The sequence below is a fragment of the Stegodyphus dumicola genome, chromosome 5, assembly GCF_044657685.1.
Source record: "Stegodyphus dumicola isolate Sdum_Otavi_A_Nest chromosome 5, ASM4465768v1".
In the NCBI taxonomy this organism is placed as follows: domain Eukaryota; kingdom Metazoa; phylum Arthropoda; class Arachnida; order Araneae; family Eresidae; genus Stegodyphus; species Stegodyphus dumicola.
Window position 1 is genome coordinate 76,628,266 of NC_140772.1, and position 17,675 is coordinate 76,645,940.

A 17,675-nucleotide genomic window follows, 5' to 3' on the forward strand; every position below is an offset into this window, starting at 1 on the left:
CGAAGTGCCGTTTATCCTATAATTTTCATTTCGATAAACAAACGTATCTGGAAATCTGTCAAGCGCTTAGTTCTTTGCCTTTGGTGTAATAATAATTTATTTAATCTTCCACGCATATGATTACTTCAGGTGGTGTTTTTACATTCAAAATGACGATCGGCATTCGAGTTTCAGACTTGGTGCGTGAAGTGCAGTTACCCCTCGCTCCCTATTTTTTGACTTCCCTGATTTTCTTTGCGTTTTAGTCTATGTATTAATTGTTTGATCAGATAGTCTGGCTCAATAAAAGTAGGCGGCCAGTGTCACTCTGATTCAAATTCCTGTTACGACCACGTGCAGTGCTGATAACGACCACGTGTTTCTACGACTCCTTTGCCGATGCTTTATTTTAATTCTTTTTTCCCGTTTTTTAGTAATTTCGTTGTTCAGATGACGAGAGGCCGTTATCTGCCCTCGAAATCTATTGAGTGTTTTAATACATGTACGCTAAATACAAGGTTGTTATTGCGATTTTGATTGTCACATTGGCGTGTTTCTCATCTATTCTAACATATAATTGCTTGACCTATGATTTAAAAAAAAAGTCGATTTCGGTTTAAAACAAACACTTCATTACACCTGGACCCGCCAATATTCTTCCCAAATCACGCAGTCGAAAAGTATACGCAAACATCAAGCTGGGAAATTAATCATAAGATAAAGGCTATAAGGGGCGTGGCGTAAACTGCCGCCATCTTGGTTCTAGTCGGATATGACATAGACAAGTTAAAAGACGTAATATTTTTTCAACTTCTTTTATTTTGTGCAAGTCTTTTCGAATCATGCTTTTGAGGTGGTATCACTTTTAATTAATTTGTAGAGTCTCATTCTCTTACGTAGCACCCACAATTTGAAGACTTTATGTCTTATTTGAAGACTTAAGCGAATTATCGCTATGCCTAGATAAACAAGAGAAGGATGGTGTATCAGACCCTTTCATTAAGAACTGAAACTTGCTCAAACCTTCGTTCATCTTCGAAAATGAACGAACTCATAACTTTAAATTTATTTTGTTTCTGTGTTAGATTAAGATTTTTTTTTTTTTTTTTGAATTTCTTTTTTCTTTGTGTTACAAACATAATTTACACAATTTGCTTTTCTTCTTGACGTTAAATTAAATGTACTAACTTTCACGCGATATTTTTTATATAGAAACATAAGATTTTTTCCCCACATTTTTAAGTTTTACATCCCCCTTCCAGTTAACTTGCAAAAGTAATATATTTGATAAAACTTATACTTTTTCACAATATAAATCTTTTTCTCTTTTTATTTTACATTTTTTCCTACAGTTTAATTTTTTCCTTTCCCTTTTTTACATTATTTATTTAAAAAAAGTTATACTAATTTTTCATACGATTTTTGTTTTTGCTTTTTCTCTATTTTTACAAACTCTGTCTTTTTCCTATATTTTACTTCAAAAGTAATTTTTTATTTTTGTTTTATAGAAAAGTACTTTTTTAATTCATTGAAGAAATTTTCTTCTCTTATTTATTTTTTTTTTCTCTTAACATTTTCCTTGTTTTAAATATTTATTGATGTTACACCTCCATTTCTCGAACCGTAAAGCTAAATATATTGTTACGAATTTGGTATTTAAAAAGCTAATGTTAGTTCAATTATAAATTAAATGATTTTATTTCTCGCGCAATGCAGCGCGTGACGAATATTAAAAGAAAGCTAAGCCGGAAAAATTAAAAATACAAGAGCGCGTGCGTTAAATAAATAAATATCTCTTTTTGATTTCGAGAAAGTTCTGGAAAATTCTAGCGCGTGATTTTAAAATCTTATAAAAGGAGGAAAACATCTCAGTTCGTAGTAGTTGCTTGCTTAGTTTGTTGTTGTTTAGAAAATTGCTCTTGTTGATTGTAGCGAATTCGCGGATTAGCGTTCTTTAGCTGTTTTGAATTACGTTCTATTGGATATTTGAGTAGTTAAAAGATAACTACTGTGAGATATTGTAATACTGCATGATAATTTGAGAAAATTTAAGCATTTTTGTTGTGATAATAATAAATTTTTGTTCATTTTTCATCGGACTTGTGCATTCATTTCATAACGAACCCGTACGCGCGCAACAATATATTTCTCTGTCTGTGAAATTGAAGCTGGAATTTACACGCTAATTATTTTAATTACGTATAATTTCCCTCTACAGGCTTTCACGACTAATATTTTCTGTAAATTTGAACCAATAATTATAATGGTCGTTCCATATAGTTTTTAATTGGTATATTACATTTCTTACTTTTTTTTTACACTACTGATACTTAAGATACGTAACATTTTCTCTTCTAGTCTGTTGCATTATGCTACTAACACTTGACAGGTGATACTCCGAACTTTATCTTCAAATGTATTATACTAACATTTTGAAACACTATACAAAACGTCGCGGATCCTCTTTTACACATCTTAATTTTGTTCAAAGGCTGCACGAAACGTGTCAAACAAATGTAAATTTTAAACTTTCTATTTTCCATTTAGACATTTTTCCTTGCATTTAACCTTAATCATGTTTTTAAAACATATCCCTGTTAATATTTCTGATTCTTTTTTTTCCTAAAAATAAATACAGACTTATACGGTTTTTTTTAAAGATCTATTGACTTTGAATTAAACCTTATAATTCGGAAATAATAAATTTTAATGACAAAAAAACCTACTTGAACTAATATATGGACATCTCTAGCCAGTTTAGTTCAAATACATACGAAAAAATACGAAAATTCTTATTATTGTCTAACCCAGTCTAATACGTACCAACAGCATTTCATTTATCATTATATTACACTACAGACATTTACGTGTATCTATTCAGAACACTCCTTTTTATTGAGCAGGATGTTTCATACATATTACTAACACGGATTGACTATTTGAAATAATAAATTACATATTTACAAAAATATGTTGGATTTTCTTGTAGACATCGTATTTAAATCACCGAACTTACGCTAAACCTTGAGTTCCATCATGTGAATACGTCATCGGATTCTTAATATGATCCCATAATTTACCGCAGGCATTCATAAACACTACTATATTTGACAACTTAGCACAGCCATAATTTTTTAACAAGCTACGGAATTTTTAACTACAGAGAATAATATTCATATTATAATGTAATAATTTAAATTCAAAATATAGCCATATTTGTGTAAAACATCTAAAAAGAAAGGATGTCTATAATACACATGGAAATAATATTCGTCACGGAAGTGAAACTTTGCCAACTTTTTCCCAACTTGAAATATAAAAATTTCTCAGCAAGGAATATTTTTTCAAAGAGTATGATGATTATTTTTACGAGTCTAAAAGCTTTTTAATATATTCCGTCTAACTTAAGATATACATCTTCAAATTGACAAACACTGAACTCTTACAGCATTTTGAGAAGGATTTTTAAGTTATGAGACATAGCAAATAAAATCCTGCACAACAGGAAATATTAACATGAATTCCAAATAATAATCCAACTTAACTTTAATATATTCAATTTAACTGAAGGTACGCATTTCAAACTGACATTTCTTTACTTCTTACAGATCTTTTAATTATTTCCTACAGATATTTGAGTACATCTAATAATTAATTTTTCACAGATATAAAAAACATTTTGAATAAGTACCATACAAGACATATAATATTGACATGAACTCCATATCATGGTTCAACATCGGTAATTTAAATGAACTTTTAATACATTTATTTATATTTAGCTTTACGGTTCGAGAAATGGAGGTGTAACATCAATAAGTATTTAAAACAAGGAAAACGTTAAGAGAAAAAATAAATAAATGAGAAGAAAAATTTTCAATGAATAAAAAAAAAAAAAAAAAAAAAAAAAAAAAAAAAAAAGTACGAAAAATTATTATAACTTTTTTAAAATAAATAATCTAAAAAAAGGGGAGATGACAAAATTAAACTGTGGAAAAAAAAATGTAAGATAAAAAGAGAAAAAATTTTAATTGTGAAAAAGTATAACTTATATAAAATATATTACTTTTGCAAGTTAAATGGAGGGGGCATGTAAAATTAAGAAATGTTGAAAGAAAAAATCTTATGTTTGTATATAAAAAATATCGAGTGAGAATCAATACATTTAATTTAACGTCGAGAAGAAAAGAAAATTGCGTAAATTATGTTTGTAACATAAAGAAAAGGGAAATTTTTATAAAATCTTAACCTAACACAGAAACAAAATAAATTTAAAGTTATGAGTTCGTTCATCATCAGGGATGTACGAAGGTTTGAGCAAGTTGTAACAGAATTGGCTTATGCGCAATCCGTCAGCCTCATCCTGGTTTCCGCTGTACAAAGTCAGATGCACAGAGAGGATGGACACGGTCGAATAATAGGTTTCAAGAGATAAAATCATGGGTTTGTGTTATCGTCCACGTTTCCCATGCCATATATGGACAAATACATGAACGTTTTCATTAAATAATACTATATAGTCAAATGGTATAATCAATTAAAAATAAAAACTTCTAGCATGTATCTACAAGTTGCAATCACGTTGCGGATTTGTCTCAGTAGATAAGCGCTAACATGAAACTAGATTACATCACAAACAGTATGAAACATGTGGCTGACATAGCAATGGCAAGATAATCGGAGGTGACAATGCATGATGACGTCACGAACAGGATGCAACACGTCCGTAGTTGGTGACTAGCAGCCCTCACGTACCCCTCGTTAAGCTACGCCCTCTGGGATCCCTCTGATCCCTGATCCCTGTGGTTTCAAAGTGGTATTTTCTATCTACTGGCGTTATTTTTGATGGTCTTACATCCTTGCATGTATTTGACAAGGCTTTCTCACTGTTACTCAGTATAGAGAGGAGATCTTAGAACATATTCGCAAAAACCTGTCCATTTGTTTTCCAGAAAATGAATGACAGAATGCCCAAATTTTCTTAATTTTGCACACGAGAGTACTTCGTTTTATAAAACCAGACTGGTTACTCAAGAATACCCGAAGTCGTTAAAAACAAACTAAAACATTTTGACAAAATCTTGGATTATATTGGGTATTGTTATTCATTATATGTGTGCATCTCCAAGTTAATTGTTTTTTGTATTTTAAAAGTTTATCATAGAGAACGGATATTACTATATTTAACCCATTATTTCTTTATACGCAGTAATAAACGTCCTTCATGCATTATGTACTTGTTCAGTGAGATTTAATGTAAGTGCGAACTTTTGTCCATGTGACAACGTTAGCTTTTATTTCAGTTGGAATGCAATCACAGCTGTGATGAATGCTCGAGCTATATTATGCTCTAATTTATGAATTATTGAAGTCGAAGCTATCACTGAAGCTCTGTTTTATGAACTTCGCATAAATTAATGCAATAATAAAAATGTTTCAGTTCAGAAAAATAAAATTCCGGTTGCACTAAAAAGCTTGATAACTTTTTGTATCTGCTCATGAACGAGTATTAATAAGCTGTATTTCTGTAATTACTTATTTAATCTCTGTTTTGATAAAACTCCATATAATAACATGAGACTGGTTACAGAATTATGAAAAGTAGAGAAGCAAAATAATTCAAATTATAAACTAATATGTACTAAGTGACAAAAACTCTTATGACAGGATAAAGGCGGCTATGCCATTCAGGGTGTTAATGAATATTATAGCGACGAGATACCTACCTCTGGAATTGGCCAGTGATTCTGAGAATGTAAATAAATATCTGTATTGAACAACACCCTTCCGGAATGACCAAAAGACCAGATATTGTGACACCACCTTGTAGGCTTCTTAGACAAAATTCTTGGTCTTACAGTAAGAAGTAAAATGACTCCCCTTCAAGCTAGAACTAAAACGAAATGATTTGAATGATATACAAAGCATACTGATCATTGATTGTATAATCATTACATTGATGAGTGAGCTGATAAATCTATAAAATTTTGATTTTGATTCTAACATTTAATAAACTCTTATTGTCTGAATTTCTCAAATGAAAATAAATGTTTTTTTTTTTTTTTTTTTTTCTGTAAGAAAAATTTATTTGATGCAATCCTTTGTCTATAATTATTAATATTTGAAAATGCGTATTAGTAGGCTTTTAAATGTGTAGGAGTTAAATCAGACTGATGAGCCAGTTTTAGCTCTGTCTTAATTAAGGTGATAATTCCTTTAAATAACTTTAAGATTAAAATAATATTTTATTGCATATTCATATTAAATGTTAGAAATCACTATTTGTGCTTGGAAACGTAACTCCAACATTTGCGGCTGTTTAAAATAACATAAGTTGAATTTTAAATTCACATAATCTGGTCGGAGACTACACAAAATGGTCTACTTAAACTGGCTCAACATATTTGTAAGTTGAGCATTTAATATTGGCTAGACAAAAAGGCCAAGCCAGAATAATGTTTAGCAGAGTTGGCAATAGGATGTAAACTGCAAGATTGCTGCCAAAAGCTCTAACTCTCAAGCATTCAAACCCTCAACTTAAATACTCAAACAGCTAATTTGCATTCTGGTGAGGACTACAGAAAGATGAAGTTGTAGTAACGTTTTAAATCATCATAATAAAATGGTTAATAGACTTAAAATTCTTACACATTTTCCCATCATTTGTAATATTCATGTATATTCTGACGTTATAAAATGAACATAAATGGCTTTTTCAACATGTAGAAAAATATATTCCTTTTGAATCGTATATTGCAGATGCGGCCTGAAAAACCTAAATAAGAATTTTACGTTTTGTTCTTAACATTCACTTAAGGTTTGTCATACTCGTTATCCCATGTTTTGATTTCTTTAATTTTACTGATTTTGAATTTCATTAGATAAGGGCATACTGTTCCGAAAATTTATAATAACTGATTTTCATTTAAGTAGCCAGTTCTGCAAGAGGACAAATTATAGTGAAAATGTTCTGCAGTTATCCTAATATTTGATACATATTAAATAAAAATTTTAAAATATATGTAAATAATTATGCATTTAAATATACATCTTTTCATACAGAGGTAAAATGAAAACACATAAAAGAGATCAAGCAAGAGTAGACACATTCGAAATAAGATAAGGTTAAAGAAACATAAACACAAATATGTAAGTACTATAATGATAAATGATAATTTTTTACATTAAAAAACTTTTACTATTCTGTAATATTCAGTCACTAGCACAGCCGCTTTTTAAATCTTCAATTAAAATTTCTTCATGTTGCATGCGAGTATCTGATATTTGATTCAGGTTGCTTTTCATTTTCCGTTTTCTCTTACATCTTAACTTCTTAAGCAAAATATATCAAGAATTATAACCAAATACACAGAATTGCATACAGCTTGCTGGCTCATAAGGCATCTGAAATACTTCTTTATCCTCATTTTGCTCCCTTTGCTTAAAATATTCTCACGTAATTAGCCACATTCATCATCTAGAGAGTAATTACCCGCTCAGGACCCCAACGCAACCTTTTCGTGAATTCCATCCCTACATCGTGGCATCGAGGGCGGTTTTAAAATGCAAATGGTGAGATATTTCTGCCATTCCAAACGTCATCGCGGCAAAGAATGTTTTCTGACAACAGTATCTTGAAATTAGCGTGATGGGTGATGCTTGTCTGATTATGGATGTATGTGAAAGTTTCAGACATAGTTTTCCTAACTTTCGAATCCAAAGTGGTTCAAAGGCAGTAAACATTTCCTTTAAATGTCTTAGAGTTTAAATTGCAAAATGTGCATTACACTAACTAGAGAAATTTGGATATTTTGCCATTTTATTGGCACATGTATTAACTTATTTTCTTATTGTACACATTTCAATCGAATTATGTTCTCGTAAATCCAAATAGATGTAAAAGAGGTCTTCGTATGTATACTGCACTATCGTTTCAATTTATTTCTTTTCCGCCTAAAATTAAATGAAATTTAGAGAATCGACTAAATTCACTATTAATTTGGGCAAGGTGAGAGTAAGGAGGATGGATGGAAATTTTGAGTAAGCATATATCGTTCTAGCATGGATACATCTCAGTGTGTTTTAGCAAGTTTGGTTCCGTTAGTGAAATCAACTATTATCAAGAACGCATGCATATATTAACATATACGAAACAATAATGGTAGGTTTTAGAGCTCTTATACATGCACACTTCTATTGGAATATGTATATGAATTTAACAGTTTAAACTATGATTTGTATGATGTTAACATTATTGACAGATTGGATTTATAAACCGTCGCTGATATTTTTCTGTAGTTTCTGAGTGAGGGATTTTATGTCAGGTTGATATTAGAAGGGGCGTAATCTATGTTATAATCTAAAAGTTTAGCAAAGCTTAGAAGTATAAAGCTGCTAAAGTGCAAAGTGCAAATGATCGAGATAAAATATAGTGATTAGAAAAAATAAGATAAGAATTGCTGGACAGAAGTTAAGCCGTACTGGCGCTATATGAAATTAAAACACAATTTCCTTAAAGGCTGAAAGTGAAGATGGATTGGAATTAGGGTCTTTAACTAGAAGAAAAAGATTTTTCTCCATGTGAATCTCCTCTAGAAAACCTTAATTTACTAATGGAAGACGTTGTTTGAATAATTTTGGCTGCATGAAAAGGAAAAGTGTGAGTTTCGGACCAACAATGCTGAGCAAAAGAGGACTTCTGTGTTTCCTTTTTCTCAACAAATGCATCATGTTCCTTAACGCGAAATTTTAACGCTCTCTTAATTTGGCCAAAGTAAATTAAATTACACTGGCAAAGAATCCTGTATATGCCCCAGGAATTCACATCCGGAAATAAAGTTATTTCAATAATGAATTCCATTGATCCTGCTATTCAGTTCAATTTTGAACTTGAGACATGCAATTATTTTCCGCTCCCCGTAATTTTGGTCACACGTAACATATCCAACTACAGTACTAGGGTTTACCGTAAGGCAACCTTCGTCGGTTTGCCTTCCACCACTCTTCAAATCATGTCACCCGACTAAACAAAAGTTAGCTTCATTTTATTCCTTTGTTTTCCGTGCACTTCAAATTTGCTCCTGCAAATAGGCTCTTGATCAAGAACTAAATTAGCTAAAAGCAGTAGCTATTGACAAGGGCTTTTAACCCAACTTTATTAACCAAGCAATTAAAAAATTCTCATCTCAACACACCAAAAGGCACAATCTTGTTTTAGAAGATTCTAAGAATTTTGTTGGCATTCTTTACTTACCATCAATTAGCTATAAAACTGCGTGTATTTTACAGAAATCATTTCATGTCGTTTATTCTCCTAACAATGAAATTCAGAGTTCCATATTTAAGGACCCCATTCCGGATATGAATTCCTGGGGTATTTAGCAGATTCCTTGCCCGTGTGCTTTAATTTACATTGGCCAAACTAACAGAGCCTTAAAATTTCGGGTTAAGGAACATAACGCATATATTAGGGAAAAGGAAATACAAAAATACCCTGTTGCACAGCATTGTTGGTCCGAAAATCACACATTCCCTTTTTTACAGCCAAACATATTTAAAAAAAAACATCCTGCATTAGTGAATTAGATTTTCTACAGGCGTTTCATATTCAACAAAAAATCTTTCTGTTCTAGTTAACGGTCCTAATTCCAATGCATCTTTACCTTCAGTTTTTTAAGGGAATTATGTTTTTGTTTTATTAGGAGATGACGGTAGTAGCTTAACTCCTGTCCAGCCATTCTTATCTTATCTTATCTTATCACTTTATCATATATCGTTAAATTGCACTTTGGCAGCTGAAGATGGTAATTCGGTGAAACCATCGAAACTAGTCCTGTGAAAATTTGCAAATGTAACACTGATTTTTTTGTTGTATGACTTCTAAATTAATATTTGTTCGACGCGTTATTTCACCTTAATTGTTATTACTTTCAGTAATAATATATTCTTGCTATAACACGGAAACCTTCTGGTGAAATAATTGTGTAATATGGAATAATTAATTAGGATATTTCATATGATCCTTAAACATCTTAATGTTAATTTGAATACAAATTGTGTAGAACTTGAAAAATACTTAAAAGTTAGTTCATATCTGCAGATTTTTATATTTAATAAATGCTTAGATATTTTTTTTTTAATTTAAAGGTAGGAATATATGAAATAAAAATTTAAATCCACGAATTATCTGTCTGTTAGGTTTATATCCCTGCATACCATTATGTACTTTTTAATATACCTGAAATACTATCATACTAAAACAAAAAGTCAGTTTTTATGAGTCTGAATTTATTATAGTTACGTATTCTATACTTAAATTTACATTACGTAATGAAACATTTCTGTTTTTGGGAGTAAATCATTGCAGCATATTGATTGTATTGGTATCTTCTGTAGTAATATTTAATAAATACAGAAAATCATAAAATACGTAACACAGAAGGAAACTAACTGAAGAAGAGGATTCATTTTAAACAAACAGAACGAAAAAGACGCAGATTAATTAATTATAAACACAGCAATTAATCAAACGAGAAAAAAATTCAATTAATGTTAGCTGACATATTAAACTACATTCAGTATAGATATTTATCCCTGTAACTAAACAATCATTTGGTTTCAAAATTATATTGTAAGTGAATCAATAATATTGAAAAATTGTGAATTTTTATTAAACAATTTTCTTTTCTAAAACAATCCTAGTTTTTGGGTCTTGTTAATTGTCCAAGTGAAAAGACTGTAGTTTAATTTTTAAAATTCAAATTAGAACTGGACTTGAAACGATAAATTATTTTATAAATGATAAGATATGTTAATAAATACACCTCAAAGGCTACAGCAAAATACAAGATCTCGTTTCAGGAAACAAAATTTCAAATTCAATAAGCTTATGTCCTCCTAATTTTAAAATATTTCAAATGCATTCGAACATAATATTTTATATTTACGTATAACCATAGTCAGACTTAGAACTGGCCAATTACAAAGGAAAAATTTACAGAGAGGGTAAGAAAATCTACAGTAATTGTGATAATTGCCCGGATACGTAGCTCACAACTGTTCACATTTTTTATTGCTCGGCCTAATTCGCTGAATTGTTAAAAACTGGGGTATTGTTTAAGAGATCGAACCTCTATCATGATAACATTTTGCAGAATCTTTACCCATGGCAGTATTTGAATAGGCTTTACCATAGACACGACAACAACAACGTATATAGCCACTTTTAAATTCATAAATTCATACATTAAGCGAATATTGCTTTTGCTTCGTAAAACATATTGTTGCGTTTTTCTTTTTTCTGACACCAGTTGTTACGATATTTTCTTCCTTCATGTTCGTACGGGATTCGTATGGATTTGGAGTGAATAAAGACGACGCTACTTAATGAAGTATCGAAAAACACTTTATTGGCCAGTATTGTCAGGACAGCTCCAAAACACGTTTACAGTCGTCAATGAACTACTATAAACACGCTAACACGATCAGCAACACAGCCTCCAGGTTATCAGGCTATCACGGCGGAGACAACTTCCCCCGACTCTGCTTGGTAGTTTTCGGAAATCCACGTATTCTCGAGACTCTCCACGCTATAACTCGCGATGCACCCGACGACATTCAGAGCACAGCTCCCGACTCTTCGGTTCAGTCGTTCCCGGAGCTCAACACGCTCTCTCGACGATGCACTAACCGCGATACACTAACAGACTTCTTCGACGACTCACTCGGCACTCGCTGCCCGGCTGTCAACTCGGATCGACTCCGCAGGGATTGACTCGCTAGACGAGACACCAACTCGATACTGACTATCTCGCACTCTAGACGAGGCACACTCTCGATATTCTCTCGAGGAGGCAGACACTAACTGACTGCGGACCAGCAGGGTTTATATAGCTTTCGGCTTGTGTTCGAGAACGTTCTGGGCTAAACCGGTAAGAATTCGTTCCAGAAGGTTCTCCATTCGTCCTCGGTATATCGCCAATTTTGTCGCCAAATATCGCTAAATGGGCGATTTATCGCCGAATGGGGCAACTTTGCTTTCCCTTGCCATTTTATGGCAACCCTAAAACTGCATTGCGGGGAATCTACAGTGGATGGACAAAAATATGGAAACACCTCGTGAAATGCATGTTTGAAAAGAAAGATTGATTTTAATGAAATATGTAGGTGGCGCTGGCGTTTTTGACTACTGACGCAACCTATACAACTTCGTAAATGTGCTAAACAGTTCAGTTGTTGTCGGAGTACTGTTATGTGAGCAAATTGTTGGAGCACGTATGGTAGGTGCTTCCGTAAGCAAGGTAGCCGAGGTGTTTAGTGTCTCAAGAGGTACTGTATCGAAGATTTATTCCGCATATTTGAAAAGCGGAAAAACATCATCTGCTAAATAACAGCGCGGACGAAAGTATGTCCTGAGTGATCGTGATAGACGATCATTAAGGGCAATTGTGACGAAAAGTAAGAAGACCACAGCTGCAAAAGTTACTGCTGAAATGAATGTTGTGTTACGGAACCCTGTGAGTACCAAAACAATTAGAAGGGAGCTTCATAAACAGGGAATTGCTGGCCGTGCTGCGATTGAGAAGCCACTCATCAGTGAGGTGTCCGCCGATAACATCGCGGCAAAAACATCGCGGAAGAAAACGTCGCGGAGAAAACAACGCAAGACGAAAACGTCGTGCTACAAAACATCGTGGGAGAAAACATCGCAAAGAGTTCTAAAACATCGTGCTACAAAACATCGTCGTCGAAAATAAAGCGGTTCAAGAACTTCGCAGTTTAAAAACATCGTCATCGAAAATATCGTGGTAAAAAATAAAGTATCTACAAATCATCGCATGACGATAACTTCGCAGACATGCTTTTTTCAGGTTTTAATTATTGTAAATGGATATTCCCATAATGACTTGTGTGTGCAGTATGTAAAGAAGGATACTTTTTATTTTCACATATTTTATTAACTAATAAATGTTTGCTGAAAAAGTAAGAAGGAAACTTAAACATAAAAAATTAAATGCAAATTATAGATTATACTTTTCATGAAAAATTACCAGTAAAAACTTTATAAAAATGATTTATTAATGGCCTTTGTTAGTTAACTATGTCGGTTTAAAATTCTATTAAGTGCTATAAGTTGCATTAATTTTCTATGCTTAAGTTTCGTTCTTATTTTCTCAGCAAAAATTTATTAGTTAATAAAAAGTATGAAAGTAAAAATTATCCTTCTTTCCATCTTGCGATCACAAATCAATATGGGAATATCCATTTACAGTTATTAAAGCCTGAAAGAAGCATGTCTGCGATGTTATCGTCATGCGATGATTTGTAGATACTTTATTTTTTACCACGATATTTTCGACGACGATGTTTTTAAACTGCGAAGTTTTTGAACCGCTTTATTTTCGATGACGATGTTTTGTACCACGATGTTTTAGAACTGCGATGTTTTCTCGTTGCGATGTTTTCTCCCACGATGTTTTGTAGCACGACGTTTTTGCCTTGCGTTGTTTTCTCCGCGACGTTTTCGTCCGCGATGTTTTTGCCGCGATGTTTTCGGCTGTAACCATCAGTGATGCTAATGCCCGTAACAGGAAAAGGTGGTGTTTAAGTCATAAAACCTGGACTATAGAGCAGTGGAAGCGAGTAATATGGTCTGACGAGTCTTCTTTCACATTGTTTCCCACTTCTGGCCGAGTTTACGTCTGGAAAACGCCATCTCAAGCCTATAATACAGACTGCTTGTTGCCAAGAGTGAAACATGGCGGGGGTTCTGTTATGGTTTGGGCAGCCATATCGTGGTTCTCTGCTAGCCCCATGATTACTGTGTCAGGGCACATGACTGCCAAGACTTATGTGAACATTTTGGCCGATCAAGTTCATCTCATGGTACAAACTTTGTTCCCCGATGGTGATGGTGTCTTCCAAGACGACAAAGCCCCTGTTCATACAGCTCACATTGTATAGGACTGGTTTTCTGAGCACGAGGATGAGTTGTCCCATCTTCCCTGGCCACCACAGTCACCAGACCTGAATATTATCGAACCTTTGTGGTCTACGTTGGAACGGAAAGTGCGTTCTCGTTATCCACCGCCAACATCGTTATCTGAACTTGCCACCGTTTTGCAGGAAGAATGGTATACTATTCCCTTGGCAAACATACAAGAACTGTATTTATCCATTCCGAGAAGACTGCAAGCTGTTTTGGATGCCAACGGGTTTCCTACACCATATTAAGCAAAGAAACATGTTTTTTTAAAGGTGTTTCCATATTTTTGTCCAACCCCTGTATCTCACCGCGCCTGTACATTTCGTAACAATACTAATAAGTATGAATGTATAAAATGCAAATGTCACCCACAGTTTTCATGAACAACTGGCTTCTTTTACTTCACAATTTCCTGCAGTTGCTGCTAATTCCAATTACGTATTATTCAAATGCATTAAGACTAATAGTAATTTTGGTTAACACGCTGAACAAAGATTAATTTAGAAGTTAAATAACTAGAACAAAAAAATAAAAAATAAAAAATCAGCGTTCTATTTGAGAATTTTTACAGTACTAGTTCCGATGGTTTTACCGAACCATCATCCTCAGCTGCCATTTGCATTTTGGCAGCCGGGGGTTTGGCAGTTAGGGATGATGGTTCGGTAAAACCATCGGAACTAGTCCGGTAAAAATTTGCAAATATAACGCTGATTTTTTGCTGTTTGACTTCAAAATTAAGACTAACAGAAGTTTCATTTATTGGCAGATCATATATTAAATTTCATTACAATTCACATAATTCACTCTTCATGAAATGACAAGGGGAAAAAATAATACTTTCTTTCACTTTACATAGAGTTTAGTTTTAGAACTGCTCAATTTAACAGGCAAGAACGACTTTGTGACCTTGCATTAGAAAACAAAACTCTTCCTGACATTAGAGCTTCCCTATAAAACAAACAGGCATTACTGCTTAACGACACGATAAAATATGTAATTTATCTAGACATTTTTTTCACAATGTAAACCCTATTATTCGTAAGTGAAAGAAAATTGGTCGAATGTAGTGCACCCTAGAGATTAATATATGATTAAACAAGATACACCTCAAGTTCCCTTATTGGCTGTTGTGTTATGCACCACAAATTCCACTTATTATCTACACGTATTTAATTAAATATCTAAACCTCCTTGGCAAATGCTTCACCGCGCTAAATCATTCTTATGCAAGAAGCATCGAGACAGTGAAAGAGGAAACATGTTTTAATGTTTTGTTTATAACGTGTATTATGCCTCGCAAAATTAATTTTTAGTTTTTCAGTGTTAATATTAAGGGAATTTATTAAAAAAGAGGTGTTAAGTTTTTTACTTAATTTGTTGAGTTATTTATTATTTGGGTTTAAAAGAAAAGAGGAATTAATATCGGTGTTCTTGAAACACGTATTTTGGCGCTTAGCGAACCGTATTTTGGACAAGTATAATATTAATTATGCAACATCTGACATTTATAATAGCTGTAAATAAGTAGAAAATTTAATTAGTTTGAAGAAACTATGTAAAGAGAAAAGTCGTTACATGGAGAATTTTCCTTTGAAATTTTAAAAGAAAAGAATGAAATTAATATTGCCTGATTTGCATCAAACTTTGAAATAAAAAGAATATGTGACGGGAAATGATATTTAATAATTATGTTTTCGGAAATTTCCCATTTTGGGATAAAATCCACTAGGGTTGCTGTTGACTAAATTCAACATCACTGTCACATTTGTTTCTTTTATTCTTTACGACGTCAGAATAAATATGGCAGTGATGTTGCATTTCTAGATCTTTGTTTTATTATTAACAATTGTTTTTAAAAAACAAAAAAAATTGTTTATCTGTATTTACCCTCCGTTCGTTTAGGGTTTTAACCGCACTAAAAAACCATGTAAATTACCAAAATATTTATTATTCGTATATTAAATGATATTTTTTTTGAATTTTTATCCTAATTCAATTATACGCATATTAAATGGCGGACCTCAAGCAGGAAATACTGTGCTATCAAATAAGCAACTGAAAATGACCCTTTATGAAAACATAATAAAGATGAGTAATAATATTCGACAGTTATATTTGTCTTATCTGAGTAATACCATTTATGACCAGGCCCGCCAGTGGCCGAGCGGTTAAGTTCGCTGAACACTGGTAAATCGGTCCCTGCGAACGGGGTAGCTGCTTCGGTGTCTTTGTGGTTTTCCCTCATGTGTAACGTGTATACGAGCCAGTTTTCGTTGGAAAGTCCTCCGCGAAGGCGTTCCGTTCTATAGGCAGATAGCCCTCGTGTGCTTTGCCGTAATGAAATAAACCAAACGAAACCAACTACGACCAATATAGTTTCGAACCATGGGTAATTGTTACAAGCTTCAATGTAATTTGTTAGTCCTGTAAGGTCCCTCACTTGAAATTCTAAGTTAATGTTGGAAGTGAGGAATCTAGGAACTGATAAGCGAATAATCGCTAGAGTTCGAAGACAGGAAACAACAAGAGAGAAGGGTAAATAACCCTTTATTGTTTAGATAAGATTTAACAAAACTCCGCCTGGGAGTGAACAAATAAAGTCCGCACTTTGGACTTGAACTTAAAAGTCTAAGAATTAAAAACTAAAACTAAGATTAACTAACTAAGTATAGCCAAAGCTATCAACGTACAATGAAAGTTGGCCCCTTAACCTATTTTACTACGAAGCTTAGCAAGCGCCTGAGTATGGCCGAGCGTATAACAGCTTTGAGAGAGAGAGCGGCCAAAAAGGCAGACGCGCGTAATTCAGAAACTCTGTTTCTCTCTCTGTCTCAGTAAGTAACTTCGAGGTTTAAATACCGCTCCTTCTCATTAAATATTCAGCAAATTCCAAAACTACGTTCTGGCCAGAGGTAGTAAGTTGAAGTTAAGAATTTGACAGGAAAGGAACTTTAACTTGAAATTTAACTGTTAATAAAATTAAAATAATCCTTACAGTCCAAAGGAGCAATTTGCCCAGAAGGACTATTGATTTCATTTTGGCATTTTGCGTTCATTCGCTATAAATGTCGGTTCACTTTTCAAATTGTTACAACGAAATATTATCGCACTGTATTATATTTAAAGAAATTAAATAATGAAGAATCTGCATAAATGTACAGGGTGATTATAATTAAAGTTTAAGTTTCAAAACGCTATAGAAAAAGAACCACTCATGAAAATGATGCCAAATTTGAAAGGAATGTTATTGAAGAAGGCGGAAAGCGTATGGCAGAAGAAAAAATTTAGTTTCAAAAGTTAGCAACAGATGGCGCTGCAAGCGGAAGAAGACAAATTAAAATGTTAGTTAAATTTCAGTGTTATAAAGCCGTCAGATACCAGGCTGTTCCTCATTTCGCGTCTCAGACGTTCGCCATGGGTGTTTCACTGCAGGACCGCGCTCTGCTGGTAAAGCTGTATTACAAGAATGATGATTGTGCAAGAGTAGCTCTGCAAAAATTCAGGACACTGAAGGGTATAAAAGAAAGCGTTGGTCCAATGAGTGTCGTAGGTCTAAAGAAAATGATGCAAAAATTCGAAACGACAGGTTCGTTTGATGTGCAATCTGGTAGAGGGAGAAAACGAGTGCATTCGACGGTAGTTGAAGAAGTGGCCACAGCATTACAGGAGGGGTCGGCCGGTGGTGTGCAACCGTGCAGTGCACGAGGAATTG